Raw genomic sequence first — 23583 nt, 5'->3', positions numbered from 1 at the left:
AAATAATTTAAAGAAAGGTTTCAGGAAGAGGAAAATTTCTTATTCCCTACTTCTGGCTTTCAATTTTTCTCTAGTTCTCCCTATTTGCAGGAAGCCAGTTTACAAAGTAAACTGTCATCTGCAGAGTCTAGCCCCAGCAATATCAAAAGCTGAGTAAAAAAGAGTAGATTTGAATTTGAGACTCTAGTATACAACCAGAACATTTCACCTCTTGGCTATTCAGCATTTGTATTCTACTGGAGTAAAAATACCCATTTATTTATTACATAGTTACTGTGAACCTAATAGATGTTTGATTTTGTGCTAGATGCTAAGGATAAATTGGTGATTAGAAACAATGTCTGAGCTCTCATGAAACTTGCATTATCTCTCTAGACCAAATAGTCACCTTGATTATGTATAACAGCAAACTGAAAGGAACATGGATCCATGGAAAAACATTAAAAAAATAATCTGGAAGTAATTAAAGAAGTCTTTCCCTGAGCAAGTGTTACTTAACATAGGGTTAAAAGATTTGTAAGAGCTAACTAGATAAAGTAGAAGGTGACTGTGCTGGGAAAGAATCATTACAGATGGAAGGAACAAGCTCTGCAAAAGCCTTATGGTGGGAATGAGTGCAGTACAACCATAAAGACTAAGGGAGCTGAGTGTCTGGGCTGCAGAGGCTTAAGGGCAAATCATGAGAGATGAAACTTGCCAGGAAGACAGCATTTAGGTCTAGGGTTTTATAGGATTTGTGTTCATATGTTATGCATATGAACATTTTTGTTGCTTAACAGTACTAAGACCTTTCAGTTTTGACAATTTTAAAATAAATGTTATACAAGTTTTGCAGGCCTGAGTTGATAAATAGAGATCAGTTAATAAGCAATGCTGGTAAGAGATGAAAGTGACACTAGGATATTGATAGTGAAGATAGACAGAAGTGGAGAAAATTTAGATATATTTAGAAAATAAAACCAACATATATTGTTGACAAGTTGTTTGTGAGAGAGATGAAGATGTCAAGAATGCCTCTTATGTTCCTGGCTTGTATATCTTTACTTATGTGGTACCATTGACTGATTGCAAACAATAGAAGAGGATATGTTTACATTCCTGGATATATTGAATCATCCAAGTAAAGATATGCAATAAGCATATAATTAGAATTTTCTGTAGAAAGCATATTTAAAAGCAAATAGACCAAACTACACATATAAACACAATTTTATTTAAAATGATAGAGATGCATGTTCATGGCAGCCAGGTTTTAAAATTTGCTTTTTGTCATTAATCTGTCACTATTCTTTTCATTGACCAATTTCTTTTTACTCCTTTTAAACCCTCCTTTAAAATTATTATTCTAAGACAATATTCTTATACATTTTCGCACTCATTTTTCAGTCATTAAGTCAAAATGAGGAAGAAATTCAGAGGTTACAGTCATCCAATAAGACTTATTATTCTAAATTAGCAACTAGTCAATTATGCTAGATTTTCTCTGTTTGCCTCTCCCTATGTTCAAATTGTTTCCTGTTTGCACCACTAACTGTGGTCTAAAAGCCTTAACCCTGAGCACTGACCCCTAGGGTGCCTCACCATCCATTCTGCCAGTGGATGGTACCAGCTGAGGAATGGAGCAGAAAGAAGGAGATGTAGGGATATTTATTTTTCTACTCTCTCCAGTTACAGCAGTGGTGATGTGTCTTCATGATGAGAGTTCCTGCTGGGAATCTTTTATTCTGTATCTCCCATGCTCATTGGACTCTAGTAACATTCTTTCCTCCCCTTACCCTTTAAGGCTTAGGAGTGGTAACAGGCTTCTATGCTTACTAGAAGTTGCTAAGTCTCCTTTGTTGATTCACCTCTACTAATGTTTTTTTCATTAATTTCAGTTTATTTGATGTTTGAGAGGAATTATTCTGTTTCTTGCTAAAATATTCAATGGTTCTATATTTCAGCTTTATTTGAGCTGAAGAATATAAAATATTTTCTTTCTCAGGCCATTCCCTTTCCATTATGTCCACCAAGCTCTAAATTAGGTCTCAGCAAACTTGCTCTATAAAGGTGCAGACTATATATAAATGTTGCGGATCATAAAATTATGATACCACTACTCATGTCTGTCATTGTAGCATGAAAGCAACCATAGATATTATGTAAATGATTGAGCATGGCTGTGTTCCAGTTAATCTTTATTTAGAAAAACAAGCCAAATTTGGCCCATTTACCACAGTTCACCAACTTTTGCTCTAAACTAACACTCAAATAAACATATACATAATACATAAATTTATTTACCTTGCTGATTTTATCATTTGCTGAAAGTTATCATATTAATAGCATAGTTTTCAATATTTAATTAAGTGCCCAGTTCTGACAAATATGGTTTATGAAATGAACTGTGTAGGGATAAGAGTTAATATAGAAATTACATCATAGATAATTTAGTAAAACCTATCATATAATGAGAAATTATAAGTGAAGTACTTTGAAAAAATTTGATATACCATACATAAATAAGATATTGTTGATACTTCTAAGACCCTTGGATTATTATGGCCATAAATTAAGTGTATAATATACTAACTGCATAATGAATTGAAATCAAAGCTTCAGTTATCTAAATGAGGAATATTCACTGAATGGAATATTTGTAGCAAGTTTTCAGAGCTTGACACCTCAAATTCTTCTTAGTTGACATTCCCTAACTAAGAATTGTTACTCTGCCCAGGAAATGTAATTTCATTTTAATATTAACTTGTAGAAAAAAATTTACAAAGAGAAAACATCTACTCTTTTTGGTTTCAAACCAAAAGCTAAATGACCATGGAAGTTTATCCTTTGTAATTGTGATGCCTCCCTCCCTTAATTTGTCTTCCACTATTGTCCCATATCGTCCAAAAAACTAATCCTACTCTTTTCTCTCTTCCTCTCATGTTCATGGTCACATTTTGAAAATATAAATAGTATTGTTATTTAATAAGAAACCACACAAAATAAGAAAAAATTAAAATCAATATTACCAAAGGTCTTCCTACCCCCCATAATTCCAGGTTTATCACATGGCAGCTTGGAGCAGTAACTCACAAAGAGAATTTTCTATATGAAACCTGGTGGAAATATTTTGTAAATGCTAATGATCATGAATAAATGCTTAACTACTCACATATAGAGCAGAGGGAACTATAAATATTACCTTATATAAAGCAAGATGAGACAGCTTTTAATATTAAGAAATGGGGAGCATATGGTCTGTTTGCAAAATCTGGAAATATCCCACTTGAGTCTAGAGAAATAAATGAAAAATAAGCTCAAAAAGCAAGCTTCTCTTTTTGTGACCTTATAAGTTCATAGCATTTTAGTTTATGACATCTTTTTGACCTCATGGAGTTTTAAGCCAAAATAGTTAAAACCTTTATTCTAGAAACTATTTTCAACTTGTGAGGGAAAATCATTTTAATAATAATAATTAAAAAAAAAAACCTTAAACTGATTTTCAAGGATCTGGAAAATTCTATGTGGATAGCTAGTCAAAAGCTGGCATTCCATTTAGTTTAGGAAACATTTTATTGAACTCCTACATTTTTGGAAGATGTTTACTCATGGCAACATCTTAAAAATGATGAAACTGAAAGCTCTTGAAGGTTGAGTAAAATGACTAAAGTTGCACAGTAGGTGACAAAGCTGGGACTTGGAACTTAATTTTATGCCTCCAGTCTACTTCCTGAACATCCTTTGTGGAGTGTATAGTATGGAACAGCTTACTATCTTTAGCTCTAAATTTCTTTTCATATCTTTACTTCAAATAGTCTTCTTATGCAGAACAGTATGTATGTGCAAATCCAATTATCAAAATAGCGTTGGATACTCTATTAACTCTTAAGGTTAATATGTAATCTAATTTTAGCAAATATCAAAAAAGAAATATTTTTCATGATATGAGGAACTTTTGCTCTGGCCTTTTAGGAGAAACTTCTCAGTTTTATAGATTTAAGTAAATAATAGCTATTTAAAAGAAACTAAAATTATAGTTTAAAGTAGTAATAAACATAACTATAAATAAACATAACTAATAGTTTCCATCATATTAATGTACATCAGGTGCTATGCCAAGTATTTTACATATATAATCATAGTTATATCACATTATGCCTCTAAGATTATGTCCATTATCTCAATATTCATTTTAAAGGTTGAAAATTAAGACAGAGAGAGGAAAGATAACTTGTATAAATGTTTAGAGCATGAAGGTAGGAAATCTTTCATTTGAATCATGAAATCTGCATCAGGAATACATATTTTAAACCACTATATTACTTTTCTTCTTCTTCTTTTTATTGTTATAGATTTAAGGAGTAATAAGTGCAGTTTTGTTAATGAATATATTGTATAGTTGTAAGATGTGGGTTTCTAGGTATACCCAATGTACACCCAAATAGTGTACATTGTACCCAACAGGTAATTTTTCTTCCCTCACCCCCCTCCCACCCTCTCACCTTTTGGAGTATCTAATATCTATTATTCCATTCTGCATGACCATGCATACCCATTGTTTTGCTCCCACTTATAAGTGAGAACATGTGGTATTTGACTTTTCATTCCTGAGTTACTTTACTTAGGATAATGTCATCTAGTTCTATCCAACTTGCTGCAAAGGACATGATTTTAATCTTTCATATGCTTAGAAGTGTTCCACGGTGTGTGTGTGTGTGTGTGTATTTTTTTTCTTTATCAACTCATTGGTTGATGAATACATAGGTTGATTCCGTATCTGTGCTACTGTGAATAGTGCTACAATAACATACCAGTGAAGGTATCTTTTTGGTATAATGTTTTTTTTTTTCCTTTGGGTAGATACTCAGCAGTGTAATTGCTGATTAAATGGAAGATATACTACCTTTTAAAAAGAGTGCATCTCAGTATCTGGAAGCTCTTTTGTTGTCTATGTGCTTTCAATTTGAGGGCACTTGAATGAAGTTCAATTGTTCTGCATAATAAAATATTAGAAATTTAAAGTATTAGGCAACAAATACTTTAAATGTGGGTGTTAGGCTAATAGGAGATAATGATATATTTTTTGTGGGAATGGTGAAGAAGAGCATTCTTAGGGATGGTGTATATGGGAAGATTTGGAAAGAGAGTAATAAAATATGTATTTTTAAGATTTAGTGTAATCTAAAATCTTCTGTCTTCCCTAGAAAATCTTTAGTAAAAATGTATGTATCTCTCTAATTTTTGGTAAAGTGAAAAAAAACAAAAACAAAAACAAATGATGGTAGGGAATGAGGACAAAAAGAATTTTTAATAAATTCTGTCTTCTAGCTAGCTCAAGATCTAAACAAAACATCAACAGAGACATTTAGAAAATACTGATATAACTGTGGTTTAAGATATAGTTTCTTACATAATTAGGCCCCCTGGAATATTCTTGTTTGCTTCAAGTTTTAAGAATATTTCCCTTTAGGTTTTGGTCTACCTTTGCCTTCTTGTCAATATTAAAGGCATAATTGTCTTTTTTCCCTTTCTTAAATTGGCTGCTATGAATTTTAAATTCACCCTTCCAATACTGTTCTTTTTTCTTTTTTACCTAGTATCCAAAAAGAACTTGAAAATTTTAAATAATATCCTGTCTCTCTCATATTTTTGGCATAATAAATCAAACATCTTCACCATGGTCTACAAGGTGAATTAGACCTTGCCTATTTCTCCCATTTCCTTTTATGCCATGCTTACTGTTCTCTAATCACTCTAGTCTTCTTGCTGTTCATGGAAACACATAAAGTGTGGCCACATCTCAGGCTCTTTGCAAATGCATCTCCTGTGTTAGAATGCTGGTTCCTCAGAAGATGACCTCTTCCTTTATTTCATTCAGGTATCTTCTTGAATGTCTTTCTAATAGAAGAGTCTTTATAATAACTCTATCTAAAATAATACCTTCCCTTTGTTGTTTCCTTTGCTATGCAGAAGCATTTTAGTTTTATCTGATATCATTTGTCCATTTTTGCTTTGGCTGCCTATGCTTTTGATGTCTTTCTCAAGAAATTTTTGTCCAGACCAAAGTCCTAGAAAGCATCTTCAGTGTTTTCTTCTAGTTGTTTCATAGCTTCAGGTCTTGTATTTATGTCTTTAATTCATTTTTATTTTATTTTTATATATATGGTGAGAGATATGGGGTCTAGTTTCATTCTTCTGAATATGGATGCCCAGTTTTCCCAGCACTATTTATTGAAGAGACTGTCCTTTCCCCAATGTATGTTCTTGACACTTTGTTGAAAATGAGTTGACTGTAAATGCATGGATATGTTTCTGTCATTGTAAAAACATGGAAGGGATTGAAGGACATTCTGTTAATTAAAATAAGCCAGACACAGAAAGACAAATAACACATCCTTGCTCAAATGTGGGAGATGAAAAAAAATTGAAATCATGGAGAAAGAAAGTAGAATGATGGTTATACGAGGATAAGAAGGATAGTGGGAAGCAGGGGATAAAGTGGAAATAGTAAATGAGTACAAAAATACAGTTGGATAGAATGAATAAGATCTAGTATTCAGTAGCACAATAATGTGACTATAGTTAACAACAATTTACTGTATATTTTCAAGTAACTAAAAGAATAGAACTGGAATATTCCTAACACAAAGAAATAATAAATGCTTGAGGTGATGTATACCCCAATTACCCTAATTTGATCATTACAGATTATATGCCTGCACCAAAACATCACATGTACCCCATAAATATATACAACTAGTATGTATTCATAATAATTAAACATTTAAAAATTAAAGATAAATAAAAAATAGTACCTTACTTTGTCATCCTTTATTTTCTACCTTATTCATTATACTCTTATGGCCTATATTCTCAGGCTTCCCCTTGCCATAAAGTGTATTCCATAAAAGAAGAATTGTTTCTGGATTGTTTCCTACTAAATCTCCAATGTAAGTAATTAATAAATATATATTATATAAATTAATGTAGTAATTTCATCTTACTTTCTGGATCTATGATATATTTATTTATTGTTTTACTTTCCTCACATTTTTCTACATTTTTAAAATGTTCTTTTTGCTGTATTTTAGGTTTCCTTTTTAAATCCAATCAGGAGGGATTTACAATAGATGCAGAAAATGCACTTGATAAAATGTAGCATCCCTTGATGGTAAAAACCCTCAATGAACTAGGCACAAAAGGAATATAACATAATAATAAAAGCCATGTATTAGAAACCCATAGCTAATACTATACTGAATGGGGAAAAGTTTAAAGCAAGAACTGGTACAAGACAAGGATGTTCACTTTCACCACTTCTATTCAACATAGTACTGGGAGTACTAGCTAGAGCAATCAGGCAAGAGAAAAACAAAGGACTTCCAAACTGGAAAAGAAGTCAACTTATCTCTGCTGATGATATGATCTTATATGTAGAAAACCCTAAAGACTCCTTCAAAAGACTCAGATTTTATAAATGAATTCAGTAAAGTTTCAATCAGTAAAGATACAATCAACATACAAAAAACAGTGACATTTACATATACCAATAATGATCAAGCTGAGAACCAAATCAAAAAGTCAATCCCATTTACAATAGCTACAAAAAATAAATGACTTAGAATATATTTAACCAAGGATGTGAGAGATCTCTATGAACAGACTATTAAACATTGATGAAAAAAATTACAGGTGACAGAAACAAATGGAAAAATATCTCATGTTCATAAATTAGAAGAATCATTATCATTAAAATGACAAAACTGCACAAAGCAATCTACAGAGTCGAAGCAATTTCTATCAAAACACCAGTTTCATTTCCCATAGAATTAGATAAAATAATCCTAAAATTCATATGGAACCAAAAAAGAGCTTGAATAGTCAAAGAAATCTTAAGGAAAAAGAACAAAGCTGGAGGCATCACATTGCCTGACTTCAAATTATACTACAAGGCTATAGTAACCAAAACAATGTGGCACTGGTAATAGCAAACAAACAAAACCATAGATCAATGGAACAGAATAGAGAATTCAGAAATAAAGCCATATACTTACAGCCATTGATCTTCAACAAAAACATATACTGTTGAAAGGACACTTGATGCAATAAATGGCCCTGGGAAAACTGGATTGCCATATGCAGAAGAATGAAACTGAACCCCTGTCTCTCACAGTACACAAAAATTATCTCAAGATGGATTAAGGACTTACATGCAAGGCATGAAACCATAAAATACTAGAAGAAAACGTAAGAAAAACTCTTCTGGACATTGGCCTAGGGAAAGAATTTATGACTGAACCTCCAAAGCACAGACAACAAAACCAAAAATAGACAAATGGGATTTAATTAAACTAAAAAGCTTCTTTATGCAAAAGAAATAATCAACAGAATGAACAGGCAACTTGTAGAATGGAATAAAATATTTATAAATATTTATAATCTATGAATCCAACAAAGGACTTATACCCATAATCTGCAAGGAACTCAAAGAATTCAACAACAACAAAAACAAAATAACCCCATTAAAAAATGGACATAGGGCATGAGCATTTTTCAAAGGAAAATATACAAATGATCAACAAAAATATTAAAAATGCTCAACATCACTAATCATCAGAGAAATGCAAATTAAAATGACAATGAAATACCATCTTATACCCATAAGAATGCACCCCCATAATATTCTGAAAAAAAAATTTTTAAAAGTAAAAAAAATAGCAGATCTTGGCAAGGATGCAAGGAAAAGGAAACACTAATACACTGTAGGTGGGAATGTAAATTAGTCCAACCTCTATTGAAAAGAGTACAAAGAGTTCTTAAAGAACTAAAAATTCTTATTCATCTTGTCCCTTAGGATTTGATGTGTTCTAAAAATTAGATAATGCTATTTTTTTTCATTCCTTACTTGTCTCAATGGGAATTATTTTTTAAGTTATAGGTTCCTGTTTCTTCTCAGCTATGTATATTGGTGTGTTGGTGTTCAATAAGCTTTAAGGTTTAAGTTTAGAGGTTTTGAGACTTTCAAGGAGGTACTCTCAGACCTGATAGAGAGAACTTCACCTTGGAGAGGATGAGTGTGTTCTTGGGGATTAGAGGAAGTATGTAATGATTGATTGCTGGACAGCAAAAGAGATAGCCTGAAGAAGATATTTCTAATTTTACGTCAAATATCTATTCTTTCACTTTTTCTTATTTATGAACAACCTTGATTTTCTTCAAGGTGGCAATATGTCCCCTTCCCTTCACTCTCCCCCCACAAAAATAGAAATGTCATTTTTATTGCTGCTTATAAGTGTAACCAAGAGAAAATAAACAGAAAATGCTGGGGCTTTCTGAGAAAATTTTTTTTTATTATAGGAGACAGGCCTTTTCCTTTGTTCTTATTCGTTTCCTTTTTCCTTCATGGAATATGGATAGGGCACCTGGCAGTGGATCTGGTGTCTTAGATCATGAGGATGAAAACCACATGCTCAGTTTGGCAGAGCAGGACGGAACTTCATGTCATCATCGCTTATTCTGAGAGTGTTGCTGACCATGAAGTGCCTACTTTCTGACTTGATTTTATGTTAGAAAAAAGGAGTAGCATGTTACCACATATAGACAAACTAGTATTTGAAACTAATGTAAAGAATACAATTAAGGTTTCATCCTTACTTCCCTCCACAACACTAATATAAAACCAAATTGCTGTTTCTACAGTGCTTCTAACAAGAAACAAGGACATTAGGTAGTTTATATTTAACTCTCATAACTATTGTAGAGCCATTTTTCACAGAGGTTTTCCCAAACTAAAGATAATCCTATATTCCTAATTAGAAGTTGTGCCATAGATAGAGAGGAATGGTTGCACCCATTTTTCTATCCCCATTATTAAAAATTTAGAATACTGTGTACTTGCTGTGGGAAAGTGACCTCTCGTGCTGGTCCTGCTCCTTCTATGGCTCCCTCATGACCACAGCTGACACCCCCAGGGGCCATTGTCATGGTTTGCCCGAATTCCTGCCTCCTTCCTCATCATTGTATATCTCCAACCATATTTTCCCAGTTTTTAAGTTTGTGGTGTACTATTGGCATCAATACCTAATTTTAGGACTGTTCAAAGACTTTTTCCCTCTTTATTTTTGTTCTCTTTGGATAGTTCAGTCAGGTTGCAAGACAGTTGTTTAGAGCCAATTTATAGGTCCTCTTTCCTCAAAGCCTTTCCTCAAAGTTAATATTATTAATAATATTAATTTTTGGAGCAGTATTGATATATATATATATATACACACACACAGTGTGGTACATATTTATTTCTTGACCTTCTAAAATGAATAACATGAGTAGTTTGCTTGTTTTAAGGGAAGGGGTTCAAAGAAAAAAGGAAAAACACCAGAAAGACACAAACATTCTGTATGTATTTACACACTCCTCCTTAAAAGATGAAGAAATGAGTGCATGTTATTTTCTCTTGTCTTCTGTCTTTCAAATTTTATTTGTTGTGTTCTTATTTTTAGTACTTCTTGCTGTTCTCTTTATGTCTTTATATAATAGACTTTAAATTCTGTTTCTTAATGTTTCATTAAACTTCATCTATCTATGCCACTCTAAGGAAGTAGAATTAGTGTCTTTATCCTTATTTTTTCTCTCCCTCCTTCTGAAAAATTTTTGTCCTATTATTACAGAATTTATAGCATTTACTTTATGTCACCTTGTTTATCACAGTTTTTTTTAACCTAAACTTTATATTTAGGTGAATTCAGTGTCTATAATTAGTCCTGTTTATCATGGCTTCTCTTTTCGTTTCTTAGTTGGTTCTATCATTGATTGTTTTGTTGTTGGTGTTGTTGTTGGTAGAGTTGTTATTTTGTCTGTGCTTTCAAGGATGGCTCTTGTGATATATATTTTACTGAAAATTTGATCCCATTTTTATCTCCAAATTATTTTTCAAATCATTTGTTTGGAAGGAAGAGCATTTTGAGATCTGGGTTATCATCTTGAACAATTTCTTCTGCTCATAGATTTCTTCCACTATATCAAAAAGGAAAGCAAGTATATTTTATTTGTTGTTACTAGTATAATATAATGTTCCAGAAATACCTCAGGATCATTTGAAACTGTTAAATATTATAGTTAAATATCATTATTAAAATTGATAGTTATATTTTTGTGACCAGATGGACAATTTCATTGAAGACATTAACCATTTCAGATATTCAACTTGGCAGATAAATTCTCTGGTAGGTTCACCAAGTTGGCATCTTGCACAAAAGTATATGTGATAGAGGAATCATCTTCACTTTTTAGCTATAATTGATGTAGCTCTTTGGTAACTTTCATGATTTTTAGAATCTTCCAGGTTAAAATTTTTTCTTTTATTGTTTAGAAATTTTGAGCTTCAAATAAATTTGTATATAAATATTCAAGGAAATGCACTATTTAAAAAAAAAACAAAATTAACAAAATCTTATTGCTTCTATAGCATAACTCTGAAAAGAAATGATACTTCTCAATCAAGGTAAGAATTTATTTGCTATCCTTAGAAGTCATTCAAATAACCATCTACATATAAGATATCTAGACTATATGTTTTCAGTTTTATTCATATATAAACTTCCCCATCACAAGAATTCTTCCAGCATAGGTTAGATAAGCAGATTTAAACATGGCCTTAAATCAATGAAACTCATTAGATAATCTCGAAGAGTCAAATTTTTGTCCTCTGGTGTAACCTTGGTCATCTTACTTAATCTCTCTAAACCTCAGTATCCAATTTATAGAATGTGGTTAAAAGAATAACTGTCTCACTGGATGATTGTGTCCAATTCAGTGATGCAAATTAAAAGTTCATTACAATGCCTAGCACAAGACTCAAGAAATGGCAGCCATTATTATCTTGTGTCAGTAACATCTTTAAAGTATCACTATTTGGCATTTGGCCATATGATTTTCAGAAACCAAAAATAATTTGGTTTTTAATTTCAATTATCATTTATTGGACAGCTACTCTGGGTGAGCCACTGTAGAAGATATAAAAATTAATTATAAATTACTTTTGAGTCAAGTATATAATATTGTAGTTAACTGCATCAATATGGGTAACTGAGTCTCTTAAGTGGACATTTTTCTGAATTAAATGGAGATTTTTAAAATTATTTCTGGGTCAAGATGATGAAAGTGTGCATAAAATAATAGAATAGAAAAGGATGAGCCCACTATTTTGGATAGTGCATGGCTCTATGCAGACTGATGAATTCTTAACTTCATCCTGCAATAAAAATGAATTTTATATATTTGGTTATGTGGAGAAAAAAAAAACAGTTAGTTTCCTAATGTCTTGAGAAGTTGTAGACCTGTAGCACTTTTTTTGCACTGTATAAATAACAGTGTATGTTTCTTTATCATCTTTCGACAAGCTGTTGTGTTGACTGATCCATGTGATAGGTATGTACATAGTGTATTAAACTTTTGTAGGCTATTGCTTCTATTGTGTTAACCAGTAATGCTTGGTAGGTAATGGGGTAAGAAGAAATTAGCAAATTCTACCCACTAGAAATGTGTACTCTGCCCTTCGTTTAATAAGAATCAGGGGCTGTCTTCTGTCAGCAATATCCCTTCTTATTTTTAAATGATATGTCCAGAAAGGGATAGCATCCTTTTTAGGACTCCTGTCATTGAGGTAGGACTTTCAAGAGTGGCAGGGCAGCAGAGGTTAATGCCAAACTTCTTGGCAGATTCCAGAGTGCATTCCAAAATAGACAGACCCTGCCAATAGCAGGTAATTGAGATTTATTCTTCTGACAAATTCATTTTTTTTTTCCAGGCAGCTCCTCTAGAAGTGCTTCATTTTTATATTGACTAATTTTTGTCTGAATGCTGGCATCAAGTTGAAAGATCTATGGTAGGTGTTATTTGCTCAAGGAAATCTGTTGGTGTTAAAATTTTCCAGAAGGTTGGCCTAGGAGAGATAGAGTTATAATAGATAAGGTTCCAATTGCCCATTGAAGTCTGGCAGATCCTTTCCTGAGGATGATAATCTAGACTATATTTATATTCTAACAAGCTTTTCCTATTTCCTGATGTCTCATTCTCTTGTATAAAAAATATTCTCATCCTTCCTGCTTTCCATAAAGTTTTTTATTCTAAGTTCTTTCTTATTTCTTCCCTAGGATTTTCTTCTTACTCGCCTGTCAGAATTAGTTTCCTTTGGTTTGAGGAGATTTTAGGTAATCTCAAAGCAGGGTCGTATTTCTCCCCTTTGATTTGTTTCCTTCTTTCCACTCTATGTCTTGTTCCTACATTCTATATTATTTCTCATAAAGATTTTATCTGAACTGAAAAATGTGCAAGTGATTTCAATGATTCTATAAAAGTTTAGTTTTTAATGTTTCACCAAGCCTTCATATATAATTATCTAATTTGCTTACAACTATTTTTCACATAGTATTTTATTTTGAAAAGTTGCTCAAATATACATTTTGAATCTGCTACAGTAAAATATTTACTATTTTTCTAACATTTTCTTGTTTTTAATAATATATTTCACCTTTTAGCGACTTCTTTTCTGATATAAATATTAAAATTTAACTCACAGGAACTTATGGGTAATTTAGTCTATGCTTATTATAGAGATACAGAGATTATGGATGTAAGAAAACTGAGGTCAACGTGTTAGATGCCTCCTTCAAGGTTACATAAGTTGCTTACTTGCACAGTTAACACAGGAGCTGACGTCTTCTTTAACTCACATGTGCTTCCTACCACACGATGCTACTTTTCATGAATTTATTGGCATATTTAATGAATACTTTCTGAATTACTTTTGAATTAATTTAAAAATATTAGCTAGCATTCAAAATGATGATCTATAGCAAAGTCCAATGGAAGAAATATATGATTTAGTTAATATAGGGATCTTTTACATTATAGTCATTGATAATTGGTCCGTTTTCATTATTTTTCATACGAATACTGTACTAAGACATCAATGCTTCCTTCATTGAAAAGGCTTTGGGCCACAATGTCCTTTGTACTCAAAATGATAGTTTAAATTATTAATTTGACATATAACTCTTCTTTTACTCATGGGGCACAGATGCATGTTACTTACTACTATATTGCCTGAAAAAGTTCCACTGCAAAATTACATGGTGTGTTAGTTTTTTAGTGTTGCATGATAAAGTACCACATGCTTAGTGACTTAAGATGATACCCAATTATTAACTAATACTTCTGTAGTTCATAAGTATAGATGGCCTTGGCTGGGTCTATACTCAGGGACTCACAAGGATGACATAAAAGTATAGACCAGCTTGAGGTTTTGTCTAGATGATGTTGGGAAGAATTCCCTTCTAAACTCATTTTGGTTGTTGGATGAATTTCTCTGGGATTGTAAGACTGAGGTTTCCATTTCCTTATTGGTTCTCAGCTGGCAGTGCTCTCAGTTCCCAAAGGCTTTCTGTGTTCCTTGTCACGTGGCCCACTCCATAATCCAGCCAGCAATGTCATGTCAAAACTTTCTTGTACTTTGAATCACTGTGATTTCCTTTTATGCCACCAGCTAAAAAGAAATTTCTGATTTTAAAGGAATAATGTGATTACATTAGGTGAATCCAGATAATCTAGGTCATTTCCCTATTTTAATATCAATTGATTGTAACCTTAATTATATCTGCAAAGTCTCCTTGGCTGTGTAAAGTGATATATTCATGGTGTGACAACTTAACATATTCATAGACCTGGAGATCAGTGCAGGAAATCTTGGGAGTATGTTGTGGAAATTTTGTCTTCTACAACTGGTAATTTTTTTCTCTAAGGTGAGTAGAAAAGAAAGTGCTCAAGGCAAATGTCAAATGGTACTGGTGAAGAGGTTCAGTGCCATCTGTATCACTTCATCCTTGTAAATATTCACTACCCCATTGGAACACTTTTGGAAAATTGTTAACTGCCTTTTCCAGATGACAGAATTAAATTAATGAATGAATTTAATTTTAAATTTATATTTTCTAGGTTAAATTTTAACTAAGTTGATCACTGTCCTCAAGACAATCAGTGCATTAGAAAGTATTTTCTTGTTTGTTTGTTCCTTGTTTGAACTAAGATACACTATATTCTGAGTCTGTTTTGTTCTTGAAAAGCGTGAGTTGAAGCCTTAGCTCTGATCAGTTTTCAGGTCTCTCTTTTTGTTCAGATTTGGTTTACAGGAATTTGAAGTTCCTGTAGATATTTTTGCTTGGTGATATGCATTGCTATAAATATGTCTTTTAGGCTTATCTCTATTTATTTTATAATTGGGGCTCTATTTTCTTCATTTTAAACCTTCTTTATCCTCGGTAGTTATTGGATATTGTAGGTTCCTCTTGTGGCTCTTGTGGATAACTTTAGAGTCAAAAATAACTTTATGTAATAATTTATTCACCTCCTTTTTCTTTGCATTTTCCTTGGGAAATATCTCTCTTTTCTACTAGACTGTTGCTGCTGTTGTTTTTCACAGAACTCAGGTACAATGTTATTGATACATTTCTGTTCATGAGACATTACCAGTGTGGTTCCTTAAAAGGTGTTTCCTTGATTATTGTCTATGTATCCTTTAGCTAGCCAGCTAGCATCTTTACTATTCTATCCTCATTCCTCATTGTTTTCTTTTGCTTCATAGTTTGCCACTTTAATAGATCTTTTAATAGGTAGGTATCCTTATAAATGTAGTGTTAACTTCATACATTTTTTACGTTCTATAAGTCTTTTTCTGCCTATTATTGTTTAATGCACCATTGTGATTTTTTTCTGTGATCTCTTAAATACTTATATTTCATATACACATCCATTTCATTCTTTCTAACTTCTGGACTCTGTTCTTTAGTTTGTATCCATCACATTTGACTTAATTAGACTTTATTCTTTTCCTTTTATGCATTTGTAGCTAGTTCTAACAGATTCATTGACAAATCTGTTAATTTATGACTATTCTCTTTTCTTCTGTCTTCTATTTTTTTTTTTCATACTCCTGGCCCCTAGTACTCCTAGTAAAAAGGATGAGTCTAATTAATCATATGCCTTCTGCTGGAAACTAGTTACTTTGGCTACATGGCTGTTGGGACAAGCTCCTTTTCATCTCTGCTAGAGGACTCTGATAGAGTTCTAGACTACAGCTTTAATAGTAACCCTCATTTTCTTTATTTATCTTCCCCAGTGTTAGGTAATTTCTTATTTCCCTATGCAGTCAAATGACTGTATCCTCCAGAAATCCAGTAGGCTGTGGTGATTCTAGAAACTTCCAACAGATCTATGTGAATAGAATGCCTATTAATACTTTAAAACTACAAAATGAGAAGAAAGCAATTTGATCTTGAGGTATAAATGCATACAACAAAGGTATAAATGCATACCATACATCATTTGTCTATGAACAAAAATGAATTTTGTTCATAGACAAATTCTTAATCAATTAAATAAAAATACCTATACATATTTTATAGCTGCCTTTAGTTTTATTTCTTCAGGGGAATTATATCTAAAACTCAGAAAATAAAATAAAGAATGATATTTAAATTAAATGTAAATTTTTCCTTTTTAATAATCACATTGGGCTCTTTTGGCTTTTAGCTGCATATCAAATTGTGAGTCACGACACCCAAAGCAGTCTAATAAAAATGTGTCCACATAATGTGACACAAACATTTTAGAAACGAACAAGTGCATACAGGTGTGGGCTGGTGTTATTTACTCATGGAATCAGCAGGAACAAAACATATCTTACTCAAAGAGTTGGTTAAATATTCCATCCCAGAGAGGAAGGTTTATATTTCATATAACTAGTGACCTTCAAGTCAGTTGAAATGGCCTGAAGGTCACATTTTTTTTACCCTTGCCTCTCTGTATGCATTTTGATTGGTGATGGCTTTGCTGAAGTGCAAATTTTAAAGGTGATTCATGACCAAGCATGGAAAATTTGAAATAGCAATCTCCCAAGATGTATGGACAAATATTCTCTTACTAAAGGGTCTTATTTATAATAGTTTTGTATAAAGAAGAGATTAACTTGGTCAGTGCATTATTCTTGGAGACAAGAGACATAGAAGTTTGGATAATATTTTGTATCACAGACTCCTTAAAAATTCAGTCAAAACTCTGGACAGTCATGCTAGAAAATGCACATACAAATTTAAAAAATAGTTTTAAAGCAACAATAGAGCCATAAATAATAAATCTCATTCATGTATAATAAATATCATTTGCATATAATAAATCCAAATCACAAACTCCCCTTGAAGTCCATGGATCTCCCAGGTCAGGAAAATGAGCGCTTGCTATTAAATAGATACATGATCTTGAACATTTCATTTTATGAACAGACTCAGTTTATTCATTTATAGTAGATATAATGAAGAATATAAGCTAGACAGTATTTTTAATATTTTTTAAGCATCAACATTCCCTTTCTTACAATTTAAAGTAGGAAATTGTGTCAGTTAAATAGGTATCCCATATCATTAAAAAATGGATAGATATATAGTTTGGCTGAAATTAGGAATAACTTTTAGTCCAGTAAGCAAATCAGTTGTCTGTGTAGCCTCAACTTCAAAAGTGTGTGGGTTTCTGTTGTCAATTCATTTTATTATAATATAATTTTGTGTATTTTGTAAGCTGGTTTATACTTACAGAAAAGGGATATATCTACTACCGGGGAAAATCAGAGTAGCCTCTTATTCAAAGGCAAAATCTGCCATAATTAGAATAGTTTGCAAACCTGCCTAGGTTTTAATTATTAATTTATTCAAAGGTAATTTTAAACATTCAATTAATTGTGAATTCCTTTATTATTTAATAAAAAACTATTCAATGTATTCAAACAACAACTCCTACAGTTAAGTGGAGCCCATTACATGTTTTTGACATAGAAGACAAGATAAATATGTAACTAATGTGTCTATAATTCCACAAAGACCACTGATGACCAAGTACCTATTTACATGATTGTAAAATGTATTAGCAATCAGAAACTCCCTTCAATTGATTGAAGAGGTTCTTTGATAAGGAAGATAATATTGGGAGATGATATCCGAGGATTTCATAATGGGTCAATGCATTTTCAGACAGGAAACAATTATATCAAGATGCTTCAATTTTGTCTCCTAAAGCAGTTTGATTAATGTTCATCACAAAATATTTGCACAGATTAAAATAATTTAGTTGCAAATAATTTTAGGCTGTCTTTTAATTTTTTTTTTTTTTACTTAGAGAACCGAAAGAACCTATAGTGAGCTAAACAATAGATATCCATGGTATATATGTCCTAACCCCAGAACTGATAATTATTAGCTTATTTCACAAAGGGTCTTCACAGATGTTATTAAGTTAAGGATTTTGAGATGAGGAGATAATCTTAGATTATCTGAATGGGCCCTAAATCTAATGACAAGTGTCCTTCTACAAGACATACCTAGGCAAAGACAAACATAGTGGAGGAGGTGATGTGAAGATAAGGCCCAAGATTAGAGTGAAGTGGCCACAAGTAAAGGAAGCTGGCAAACACCAGACCATAGAAAAAGGGCAGAAAAAGAGTCACCTGTGGAGCCTCTGGAGGGAGATAGCTAACACCTTGATTCCACATTTCTGACTTCTAGCACTGTGATAGAATACCTTTCTATTATTTAATCTACTTAGTTTGGAGTAGTTTGTTACAATGGTCCTATGAAACTACTCAGCAGTTTCAAGTGTTCTTTCTTTTTTCCTTTTTTAAAATTTCAGAATATTATGGAGATAGACAAGTTTTGGTTACATAAATTGTTTTTGTACAGTTTGAGTCAAAGTTATAAGTGTGCCCGTCACCCATTGTACCTGTTAGATATGAATTTACTCCCCCCCTCCTCCTCTCACCTACTTGATTTCAGTTGAGTTTGACTTCCATATGTGCACATGAGTGTTGATTGATTAGTTCCAATTTAGTATTGAATGCATATGGTGTTTATTTTTCATTCTAGAAGGATGGTCTCCAATTCCATCCAGGTTGTTACAAAATATACTAGATCATCATTTTTAATGGCTGAGTAATACTCCATGGTATACATATACCATATTTTGTTAATCCACTCATGTATTGATGGGCACTTGGGTTGTTTCCACATCTTTGCAATTGTGATTGTGCTACTATAAACATTCAAGTGCAAGTGTCTTTTTTATAAACTGTCTTTTTTTTCCTTTGGGTAAATACCTAGTAGTGGGGTTGCTGAATCAAATGCTAGGTCTACTTTAAGTTCTTTGAGGTAGTTCCATACTATTTTCCAAAATAGTATGACTTTTGGCAAAACAGACAAAAACATACACTGGGGTAAAGAATCCCTATTCAATAAATAGTGCTGGGAAAATTGGATAGCTAGATGTTCTGTCTTTTTGTATTAGTTTGTTAGGGCTGCCACAAAAACAGAACAAACCCCCCACATACTAAGTGGCTTAAATAACAGAAATTTATTGTCTCATAGTTTTGGATGCTAGAAGTCCAAAACCAAGTTGTCAGCAGTACTGGCTCCTTCTGAGGGTTGTAAGGAAAGAGACTTTTGCAAGCTTCTCTCCTTCGTGTGTAGATGGCTACCTTTTTCCTGTGTCTCTTCACATTGTCTTCCCTCTTTGTGTGTCTCTGTATTGACATATTGAATTAAGGCTCTCCTTAATGACCTCTTTATAATGTGATGACCTCTGAAAAACTTTATGTCCAAATAAATTCACATTCTGAGTTATTGGAGGTTAGGACTTTAATGTTTGAATTTTGGTGTGAGCACAATTTAACTTATGCAACTTTTTCTCCTTTCTTTTCCTTTTCTCTTTCTTCTTTCTTTTCTTTTCTTTTTCCTTCCTTCTTTCCTTCCTTCCTTCCTTCCTTCCTGCTTTCTTTTCTTTCTTTCAGTAGTAACCAATGTAACTATTTAAAAAGTAAACTTTATAAGACTTAATAGATGAAAGAAATAAATATCTCATAAAACTAATGGTAAACATTCCAGACTTCATTAAGCTAGTAAATCAACATTGATTTGCAGATAATATTATTGCTTCATACTTTTGGAAAAATTACATAAACGTTATTGCTAGTTTTGTTATGAATTAATTTGAGGATCAATTGAATTTTACGTATTAGTAAAAATTGGAAGGGGAAAGAATTTATTTTTTCTTTTTCCTATACTCTAGACATTGGCTTCAATAACCTGGGTTTATTAATATTCACTGTAATGGTTTATACTTTAAAATATTAGAAAAAGACACACAAACTGGAGAGAGAGAAAGAGAAAAAGAGAGGGAAGAGGTACTGAGACTTTTATGATTCAGGAGTGACAATGTAGAACTTACCTCCAGGAGTTCTGACCTTATAATGAGTTTCATTTTTCTCCATCTCTTTTTTGTTTACTTTCTGCTCCATTGGCTTCCTTCGAGTAGCTTTAGTGGAGAAGAGAGCAAGCAGGCCTCCAATCTAATTTGCACAACAAATTTCTAATTATTATTCTGGCTTTCACTGGGTCATGTATTCATCGGTAAAATAACCATGACTGGTGATGATAATGTTCTAGTAGATTCAGGTAACATGCTCATCCCTAAAGCCAAGATTGGAACCAAAATTGGAAAGTAGAAATACATGAAAAAATAAGATTTTTCTAGAGTTCATGTTCCTTTTCTCTTTCTCACTTAGTAATTCTATAGTTTTGTGAACTGCTCCTCAGTCCAAATAATCAACACAGTCTAATTGATACCTCTGGATAACAATTCAAATGGAATTGCAGGGTTGGATAACATATGCCTTATTTTGTTAAATCAATTAGGGCTGAGAGGAAATGTTCATGTAATATACTATCAGGTGCTGGGATGGAAGGCAGTTCTCAAAGAAGTGGTTAGTGGCTGCTTGTTGGATATAAATCCAACTAGATAATGTGCAAATCATAAAATATTGTTATAAATAAGAATGTAATATTATTTATAGATCATCAGTATGTCTTGTGACCACTATAGGGTATTTAGCTATTCACCATTATCATCATAAAAAATTAATTACCCACTCCAACCTTACTTCCACAACCCCACCAATACTTTAAGTTTGCCAATGACCAGCATTTTATGAATTCTAATGGCTAATTTTCTGTCCTTATCTTTCCAGTCTGCAGCACTTGACATTATTGATTTTTCTCTCTTCCTAATTCTTCTTGCTTACATAGCTAGCAAAATGCCATACACTGCTGTTTTTTCTTAACTCGTGCATTGCTCCTTCTCACTTTCTGTTGCTATGTCCTCTTCTTCCTAACATATTAATATTTGAGTGACCTAAGACAGTTCACAGCCTTCTTCCCTTTATTAACTACACTTACTCCCTTGATGATTTCCCGTAGTCTCACAGCTCTAAATATTATCTGCTGAAAATGCTGGCAACCCCCATTTATATATGTCCAATTCTGACTGCTCTATCAAACACTAGGTTGATGTATCTTCTTAGAGGATTAAATATCTCATACTCAAAATGCCTGATACCAATCTCCTGATCTACTCCCTCAAAACTTCTCTACCTCAAGCTTTCACTATCTCTAATTATTAAAAAAATATTCATCTTAAAATTCAGAAATATATTGTTCAATAACATAAGCAAAATGAAGCCACTTTCAGGTAAACAAAAACTAAAGAAGTTCCATAAATTGAAGGGAAATGATACCAATGGAAAATCGAAATTTTAGGAAGAAAGATGGAACATTAGAAATTAAAAATGCATGAGAAAATATTAAAGACAAATTCTCTATTTTTGAATATACATAATTTTTCAAGCAAAAAACCCCCAGAATTTTGTTTCAGCAAAAACCCACAATATTGTATTATAAGGTTTTATGTATGTAAATGTAACACATATTACAACTGTAGCACAAAAGACTTGGGGAGAAGTAAAATGCACCTATATGGCTTCATGTTTTACATGAAGCAATAAATTATAAATTCTGAGTAAACTGAAAAGTTAAAATATATATTCTAATTTCTAGAGTAATCAGTAAAAATAATGTAGTTATGTATATTTGAAAAGCCAACAGATACTTAAAAATGAATTATTAAAAAATCCAATTAATTCCAAAAAGGAAAGAAAGAATAGTGAATAACAACAACAATAACAAAAACAGAGAGGGAAAACAGTGATAAATTTAAGCAAATTAATTTAATGCCTATGAAAAGGCAGGGGTTGTCAGACTGAATAAAAAAGTAAAATTCAACTGTAATAAAGAATGAATAAAGAAAAAGCTATGCAAACTATATGAAGACTAGAATAAATATTTTCATATACTATAAAGAGAAAAAATAAAAGCAAAGAAAAAAACACATTATGTACAGAGTAACAGAGATAAGAATACAATCTTCTCATCAGAATTCATATAAGATTAAAAGTAAAAGAATGGGAAAATATATATAATTTTAAAAATTCAAGCCTAGATGGTTGGGGTACTTACATTCAAGTATTGAAGGAAAAAAAAAGTCAATCAAGAATTTTATATCCAGCAACAAAGTGAGAAGAAAAAATTTTGATAGGTAAACAAAAGCAGAAAGAATTTCTGACCAGCAGATCTATACTCAAAGAATGTAAAAAGAAGTTCATCAGGAGGAAGAAAAATGATACAAGAAACTTGGATCTACACAAGGAGAGAAAGAGCTCTAGAAATGGTTAATTGTGGATAAATACAAAAGACTTATTTTCTTGTTCTCTAATATCTTTAATATGTTTAAAAGAGATTCTACTCTGTAGGCAAATATAATAGCAATCTATTGAAAGGAATGGGAAAAGATACATAATGTAAAAAACTAAGCCTAAAATGTCACGGTGAGTATATTCAAGTATTGAAGGAATGTATGAATGAAAACAATGTACAGAGACCAGGAGGGGAAATTACAGTGTTTTACATTATTTATAAAATGCAAGAATGTTATTTGAAGGTAACCTTTTGTAAGTTAAAGTTACACATTGTAAACTGTAAAGAGACCTAAAAAATAAAACATATATAGGTATTTAGCCAAGAATGTAGATAAAAGGGAGTACTAAACATTACTCACTGCTGCTCTGCTCCATCCATGAAGGATTAGTTGCCCTCTGTCCCTAATCAACTAGAAAAGCAGTCAAGATGTATGAAACAACTGTTTTCACACATTGGACAACAAGCAGGGCTGTGTTATCAATGAACAAAAGAAACCAGCAGAGGGAACCCTACAATTTCCCCAGCTTGCTGCCTGGAAAGCTGTTTCTAGGCTACAGTGCAGGGAGAGGAACACAATTGTTTTGGTGAGCAGAGGATATAGAAAGGGAAGTTCAGGGAGACTGAAGTGACTAGAATTTGTGGGGTGAAATATGGGAGAAAAGGGAGCTGCCCAGAGAGAGCTTTAAAGATCTGCAGAGTGAGGAGGAGCCCTGATATTTTGCTGAGTTCTGATCTTCATGATGATCAAAGGCCATCTAGCTGGGGAAAGAAAGCACGACACTGAATAATTCCCAGAGACATTGTTCTGGGAATTTTGCTTTCTCACCAGCAAGCGGAGAGAGAACTTAAATATGTGAGACAACTAGTAGAGACTTCAGAAGGATATTGCCTCACTAATGGGGTAACAGTGTGCCAGGCCAAAGAC

The 23583-nt window shown here is 32.5% G+C and overlaps 1 long non-coding RNA gene across 3 annotated transcripts in view; it reads right to left on the bottom strand.

The window, feature by feature from the left end:
- Positions 1 to 23077, bottom strand: part of LOC142869956 (uncharacterized) — a 196390-nt gene extending 173313 nt beyond the window's left edge. For all 3 annotated transcript variants that reach the window (XR_012918481.1, XR_012918483.1, XR_012918482.1), the window contains exons 1-2: positions 23017 to 23077; positions 20296 to 20416 (exon numbers count right to left, since the gene is read on the bottom strand). This is a non-coding gene — a long non-coding RNA (uncharacterized LOC142869956). The remainder of the gene's footprint in view (positions 1 to 20295; positions 20417 to 23016) is intronic.
- Positions 23078 to 23583: the final 506 nt, after the last annotated feature.

The sequence above is a fragment of the Microcebus murinus genome, chromosome 3 (assembly GCF_040939455.1).
Source record: "Microcebus murinus isolate Inina chromosome 3, M.murinus_Inina_mat1.0, whole genome shotgun sequence".
Classification (NCBI taxonomy): domain Eukaryota; kingdom Metazoa; phylum Chordata; class Mammalia; order Primates; family Cheirogaleidae; genus Microcebus; species Microcebus murinus.
This window is presented reverse-complemented; position numbering and strand designations above follow the sequence as displayed.